We start from the raw sequence: 8,358 nt of genomic DNA, 5'->3' as shown, positions 1-8,358 counted from the left end.
CATGCATGGGATTGAGTTATGCCAATGATCTCTGCGTAGTGTGGGCCAATACCAAGTGAAATATAGCTTGTGCTCACGTGATTTACAGTGTGGGTGATTTTCACAAGGTAAATAGGAGTTTGGATCAGCCATTCTCATTCATTCTCAGCAGGTATTGTGCAGTGGAGGTAGGAAAGCAGCGGAGGAGATTTGGAGATCAGATCTGAGCTGTATTATGTGTAACAGGTGGAGATAGTGCTGGATACTTATGAGGGGTATTGTACTATGTATTGTTACATGTTGTCAATCAATATAATATATAGATAGTTGGGGTTTTTAGCGAGATGCTTTCCCAGGGAAAATACTGTGTTGATATGTGTGATTGATGCTTCTATGTGCGCATGTTATTGTTTCTGCTTTTGTAAATTGATGATCAACATAGAGGAGCTTATGTATTGTGTATGTATTCCAAAATAGTACATGATCAGGATAATCTCCATTGAATATGTGTTTATTATTCAAAATTTCTACATTTAGGTCATCTTGCATGGTTACTTATGTACATTAGTGTGTGATAGTTTTCAAACAGCTTTCCTGTTTACTATGCTTTTGTTGCTTTGCAGATGTCTACGACTCCTCACATCGGTTTCACTGGTGGTGCTTGCCATAGTACCCAGAACCTATCATCCACGACATGGGCTATCTATGACCCTAACGGTGAGTTGATTGACCTTCAAGGTATCTACCTAGGTCATACAACCAACAACATCGTTGAATACAGTGCGGTCATCGAATTGTTGTCAGAAGTCATTGCTCGGGGCATTAGAGAATTGGTTGTCAACTTGGATTCACAGCTTGTCATCCTTCAATTCAACGGGAAATATTTTGTCAGGAACCCTCAAATATTATGAATGTATCTCCGTATCTGTTTATTGGAAAGGCATTTTGATTATATTACATATCATCATATTCCTAGACGCATGAATACATTGACAGATGCATTAGCTAATTACGTGTTGGATAGACATTTATGAAACATGTAAAAGATAAGACAAACCATTTGTACCATAATAGACAGGAAAATACAACATATATATATACATACATATATATATATATATATATACATATATACATACACATATATATATATATATACACATATATATATCTATATCTATATATATCTATATATATATATATATATATATGGTGAGAATGTTTGATACATCAGAACCCTAAAAAATAGTATGTGTATCTATAATAACATCAGTGGCTCGTAGACCTCATAAATTCGTGGCATGTAGGCCTCAAAAAATATGTAAATGTTGGTCCTAGGAACTACTCAACATGGTGGTCATGGTAGCATGAGATAGCTCATGCAACATTACTCAACAGTTAGCAGATCCGATCTGAGACTCCCACCATGTGCCTCGGGTACCGATGTATCTGAGCATACTTCGGGATACCATGAGTTAACTCCTCGAGGTTCCTCACGATCTCCTCCTCGTTGTCGCTCCCTTCCTGATAAGATGCGACAACATCAATAGGTTGGGGGATGTGCCTGGCTATCAGGGAAATCTCGGCTGGCTGCTCTAGTCCAACATCTGCATAAACAAGGGAAATGTTATAAGCACGCATATACCAAAAACATTAAAAAAATCTCAAAATTAATTTTTATTTTTTACCTTTGTCACCGAAGTCCTCTCAATATGCTAAGGGCATATCTGGATCTCCATAGAAATCAGTGTCGTTGTATGACCGGTACTCCATGATGATCTTTTGTCATCATAGCCATGAGAAGAATGCAGGTTGATATGACATATGCTGACCCCCAGTGATCCTGGGCATCAAACAAATCTAGCGGGCCATTTGCGGATCACGTGGTGCAGGAGGATCTACCTCAGTCAACTGATACTGGAACAATGGCACTCATTCTAGTAAAAAGGTCACAAGTACTGATCCGAAGCCAAATTGCTTTAGATTCCCCGCCTTGGCCTTATAAAAGTGGAACTTGATGTTCATCTTTATGGCCTTTGCCTAGTTGAAGAACGTAGGAGCTGTGCAGTCAATAGCATAAAGGAAATTCGACTTGTTAGTCTCACATTTCGCCTGGGACCCCGCCACTCTATTGATAGTCAACAAAAGCACCCTCAGTGTCAAATCCCACACACAAGAAATATCTATCCTCCCACTCTTGGATTTCAGGGCCTCAGGGTAGTGTTCGACAACCAGGGAAGATATGCTTGCCCCAATCACACGTGACGCATACAAGTTCACTGGCTCTCCTCTGTGAGCTAGTCCAGTGATGAAGTAGATATCTAAAGTTGTCAACTCCATCTCCTAATCCCCAATGACAAGAATCTCTGGATTAATGTCCCAAAGTATTATCAAGTATCGAAGCAAATTGGGTTGCACCTGCATCCCTGTTGTAAGGAAGAATTTGAGGAGCTTGCAAGCCCTCAAATCCTCAAGGAAATTCGGATCATTCAATGCTTAGGTGTCAACATATTCATGTTCCTTTTCCTTCCAATCCACCATTTTCGGTGATTTCTCTCTTGCAAAAACCATTAATTTGAGTCAATGATCATTCTTGGCACATAAAATTCAAGATTAAACGGTCAACTTTTGAGAAAATAGGTTTTTTCCTAACCAGGTGCCGACGCGCTTGTTTTAAAGACAGTTGTGTTGATCGGCATAGGTGGCTTTGCAAATCACCCTCAGCTGGCATGATTCTGTGCCTGGAAGTCGCGCCGACTGAGGGCGAAAAATATTTTCAAAAACCTCCCTAAAAATCCAAAAAGAATGGCTAAAAAAAAAGTAGCATGAAAATGGAGCTCAAGCTTCAGCTGTTACCTGGAACTGACGGCTCATCAATTGATCTCCTATATCTCCCACAATTTGCTCTAGGAAAAAATAGGGCAAAAGTGGGTAAAAAGTCTTCATAACAAATGTAAAATGGTAAATGCTAAAAATACATTTACTTTTCCCTTTTTTATTCCTTTTTTCATGAAAATATCAGGTTTTGTAAATATTTTTGACCTATTTTACTTCAAGGACTCGATAATACTCCTTGCCTTACTTTTCAAAAAACAAGTGATGGATGTTCGACGATGATGATGAGTCACATGTCAACTCTTTTCTCAACTCGTTAAACTCAAATGAAAAGATTTTCGAGTATTTTTCCCTTTTCGACTTGTTAAAGAGAATAAAAAGAGGGGGTCCGCTTTCAGCTCTTTTCCGACCCTTTAAAAGTGAAAAGATGGCCGAGCCCTTGTCATTTCGAACTCATTAATGGATGCGAAACGTCATGCACCCAGTATAAGTTTACCCCTTTTTCGCGCTGGGAGGCACTATTTATGAAAAAGGTACTCCTTGACTGAAATGGTCAAGCGGTTCTCTCAAGTATTATTTTTTGCCTTTTCAGGCTCGAGAGACACAAATGTATGAAAAGGGACCATGTGGAGTTTTCTTTTATGTGTATTTTTCAAACTCTATAAACATGAAAAAGATACCAAGTTACACCTTTGTCGAACTCGTTGAACTATTAAATGGTATCAGATTCGTCACCATGATGAACATGATCTTCTCCTTCCTAGGACTCTTTAAACTTACTAGTTCTTATTCATCCGAAGGATGGACTTACAGTGCAAGCATATGCTATCCCCTTCAAGCTTGTGATTAAAAAATAATTGGGGTACCTACCAGAAATGGTGGGGGAATAATTTGGAAATCTATCAGTTGTGTCGACAATTCACTCTTGAACATGATAGTATTTGCTTCGTGTCAGGTTGGGACATTCTCCTTTGCATCATTGACCTTCCTGGGTTTGGGCCTTTTATTTTTTCCTTCCATTTTATCTCTATGACCACCGATCCCATGGATCCAAAAGCTACCAAACTTCCAATTGTGTCACTATTATGTTCAAGGGTTTTCCTTCTGCAGTTACACTTACCTCTGATTCTCTGTATCATTCGAAATCATTTTGCATCCTCTAGTCTCACATCGATGATGTGGGATTCATTGTGGCCCTCCTTTGACACAGTCACTTTCCGTCGACTTTAGCTCATTATCTAGGAAGTTAACTAAGAGACTCCCTTCCAGTACCTTAGACCTTGCATGCCCTAATGGCAAGTTCTTCACACTCGATGACAGGTTCACATCATTAGCTTTCAATCGAGCGATTCCACTGGTGTTCGACTTCAGTTCCTGTATTCACATTCCGTGAATTGTGCTAATAGTACCTTGATGGCCATCGTCATTATTGGTGGTTTATCTCGCACTTGTTAACAGTTTACATCATTGACTGGTAATCAAGCACTTTCTAGCATGTTCGACATCAACACATCCATTCGCATGCTAGGATTTGTACTTTGATTGGGTCGTGTTGGAATGCAAGAACCTGGACTTAGATCGCCCAAGTATAGGTTGTGAAGTGGTGTGGCATGGTTACAATGATATGCATGTCTCTTTTAGATGGCTAGTTGTGACCAAACCATGAGTTATCATATGTGATCCTTCTCATTAATGGATGGTTGTGACCATACCTTGGTTTCATTATGATCCTCTTTGACGGATGTTTGTGCCCATACCTGGATCCATTCACATGATCATTCTCTGGATGGCTATGTCCATGCCAGGATTCATGTATCATTTGACATAGATCTTATTTTATGTATATGTATCTATACTTGCTTACAGGTTTTCTGATGGCAGACCAGTTCCCCGCACTGATTTATAAAGCATTTCATCCCTCACTCCAGCTCGACCTTCACGCTTTAGGGGGCATCTGTTACACAACATTTTGTCACTGTCCCTATACTCCTCATTCCTTGATCCTAGAGGACCTCTACAGTGAACCCCTCATGCTTTGCCTTCATGAAGAAACTCCCATTGTGTCCCTCTTCATGAGAGGATCATTTCCCTTTTGCACCATTTCCCCTAAAAATTTTGTTTTTCCAAGTTTACAAGACTGGTGCTAATGGCCTTTGTCTCCCCTGTGCTGATGTGTAGAGATTAACACTATTCCTCATGCCAACTGGAGAGACTGAGCTATTTTTTAGTCACGCTGATCCTGTTATGGAAAGTTTTTAAAATTAGAGCCGAAGCTTCCAGCTGTAGAAGCTCCGTAACGGAAGTCTAGTAAATGGTTTGGCCAGATGGCGTCAAGGATGATAGTTTGGGCTCCTTTCCCCTATAATGATGGAACTAACTCAAGGGATAAGTCCTTATCCCATGAGAAGAGGATCCATCTCCCATCCATATTTCCTATATAAACCTCCCTTCTTCCCAAGCACAAACTAGTGTTATAGTCACAGTTGATAGTTTTGGCAGAGTTATTGTTGAGTGTCGATACTATTTTGGAGTAGAAAAGCAAGCCATTACTAGTTGTGGCTATCTAGTTGTTTGAGGGAGAGGTGTTTTTTTGTTTGGAGTGAAGCCTAAAGGGAAGAGCCTTTAAACTATTGTTGTTTGAAGCCATCGTGGAATGTTAGCAGAAGTGTGTGGGAACCTAGTCTTGTCAGAGGAAGACTGCAACGTTAAGACAAATGGTTGTAATCTCTCTTTGATATTAATATATGTAAGTATTGATTGATTTCCTACATGTTTTTTGATATTACATATCCATGTCTTAAAGCTTCTTGACTCATTAAGTAGGTTGAATTGCAATTTGTATATTATTATGTTTGTGTACTGTTATTGTTTACTCATTTTAGGAGCTTGGAGAAGGAAGCAGGAGATTGTTGGAGCGAGCAAGAGAGGACATCATCAAGTAGGATAAGTGACCAAGAGGTAGGCTCTCTTGATTGATTCTAACCTAATGAAATATTCCATAGAATGTATCTGTTGTGGCTAGACCCATTATCAGGTTAGAGGAATTCGTTCATGTCCGCACTTATAATTTTACGTCACCACACCATGCTTACTACCTTCTTGGAGACCTGTATGAAGTTGTTTCATGATAGAAAGGCCTTGAAAGGATTACATGAGTTGATAAATAAGTGCGCCGGTAAAGAAAATGCTCTTGAGGGACCTCGTGTAGTCAGAAAAACTGGTAAGCATAAGGCAAGAACAGGGCATGAGATGAGGCTTACTGCGCAAATACGAGAGTATGAAATGGATCAAATTATTCTGGACTTGGTGTCGGATGTGAACATATTGCCTAAATAGACATGGGAAAGAATGGGGAGACCTATATTGAAGTGGTCTCCGATTCAATTGAGGTTGGAAAATCAACAAAAAATTATCCCCATGGGAAGATTGTAGGGAGTGAAAATAGAGATTGAAGGTGTGAGCGTGTTGGCTGACTTTGAAGTGATAGATATTGTTGATGACAGTAATCCCTACCCAGTGCTCCTTGGGATTGATTGGGCTATTGATATGAATTGGGTGATCAATTTAAAGAAGTGGATGATGTCTCTTGAGAGGAAATTGCTCCACGTAGTAGTACCTTTGGACCCTGCAGAAGGACCGTGCTACACTGAACTGATCCGCGATTATGAGGAAAGTGATGATGATATGGAACAAATCTATAAGATAACAACACGAGATCAAGATTGGGTTAATTTGAAAGCTGATGGATGCATTGCATGGAACTGCGAAAGTTCATGTACATCAGATTCAGATGAGGAATTGGAGCACTGGCAGAATAGGTTTCACGAAGTGTGTACGCTGCGTTGTAACATGATAACTAAATTGTTGCACTGTGTATCATCGGAGGTAAGAAGTTTACCTTATTTTTATGGCCTAACTGATGTAGATAAATTTTTGGATGCATTTTAAAGGGAAGTTCCAGAGAATCATTGCTTCCAAGCACCGGATTTGGCGCTGCATGCTATGCCTGCAAGATGGTGGGGTATGCATAAAGACAATTTTGATGGGTGGCACGAGTACAGAAAAATGATGCGATTACAGTTTGGTCGACCAAAAGTTCAGTTAACAAAAAATATGATGGATGGAATGATCCACGCAATCATTTAGCAAAATGGACTGACATTTATGGGACAGAGTTGCAACCTGAGTGGGTACGTTTATTCTAGAACACTTTGGATGTAATACCCATGAATTGGTACCTAGAAACAGAGCTCTGCCATGAAACTAAAGAGTGGGACATTTTGAGTCCGGTGTTTTTGATGACATTTAGCTTTGAAGATGGGCTCGAAATCATTGATGAGGCATTGTAGTAGGTCAAGGCAACAACCTTCATAATACCATAGGATCCTATGGATTTGGTTCAACTAGATTGGAGTAAATAGTTGCGCCATGCACTGGAATGCTATAATGTTACAACTGAAGAAGAAGACGAGGATCCAAGGAACATTAATATACCAAAGGAAGAATTCCACTACAAAGTTTAGGGACCACATATAGAGAATCCAGATATCATCGTGCCACTGAAAACTAGACAAGTGAACATTGGCACAGAGGTGGAGCCGAAGTTTGTGAAAATAGGTGACGACTGGGATGATTCTATGGTGGACAAGGTCACTAAGTTGCTCTGTGAATATTAGGATTTATTTCCCACAAATTTTTCAGACTTGAAAGGCATCATAGGTGATTTTGGAGTGATGAAAATAACTTTGAAACTAGACGGAAAGCCTATTAAGCAGAGGCCATATTGTGTTAATCCCAAGTACAAGGAAAAGCTCCACTTGGAGTTGGGGAAGAAGTTGGCAATAAGTATTATTGAACCAGTGGAGGAATTTGATTGGGTGAGTCCAATGGTAGTTCAGGAAAAGAAGAAAAAGGATGAAATAAGGATTTGCATAGATCTCAGGACACTGAATGATGCTTGCATTCATGATCCTTTTCCAACTCCATTCACAGATGAAGTACTGGATAATGTTGATGGGCGGGAGGCCTATTCATTCACCGATGGGTTCTCTAGATATCATCAGATAAATATCACACCAAAATATAGGAGTAAGACTACCTTTGTGACTAAGTGGGGATGCTTTCAGTGTCGGTAATGCCTTTTGGACTTAAGAATGCACGGATAATCTTCTCGCGCGTAGTCATCACAACGTTCAAGGGTTTCATTCACAAGTTTTTGGAGGTATATTTTGATTATTGGACAGTGTTTGGACTGGCAAAACACCATGTAGCTAGTTTTTGCTTGATGTTGGATATGTGTCGGAGGTATTAAATCATGCTACATTTGAGGAAGTGATTATTTTTTGTCCCTTTCAGAATATTGATGGCTCATGTAGTATGCAGACAAGGATTAATGGTGGACCCTACAAAGATCATGGTTATCATTAATTTGGAGGCACCAAGGAGTGTTAAATAGTTGCATGCAATGCTATGTCATACTGGGTACTATAGGATGTTCATCAAGAGTGAAAAATCTTGGCACGATCGGCACATCAAACTGCACAC

The sequence above is a fragment of the Pinus tabuliformis genome, chromosome 8 (assembly GCF_031772625.1).
Source record: "Pinus tabuliformis cultivar Carrire ecotype Pingquan chromosome 8, CPIR1, whole genome shotgun sequence".
NCBI lineage: Eukaryota > Viridiplantae > Streptophyta > Pinopsida > Pinales > Pinaceae > Pinus > Pinus tabuliformis.
The sequence above is the reverse complement of the archived record's forward strand: the minus strand, read 5'-3'. Positions refer to the sequence as shown.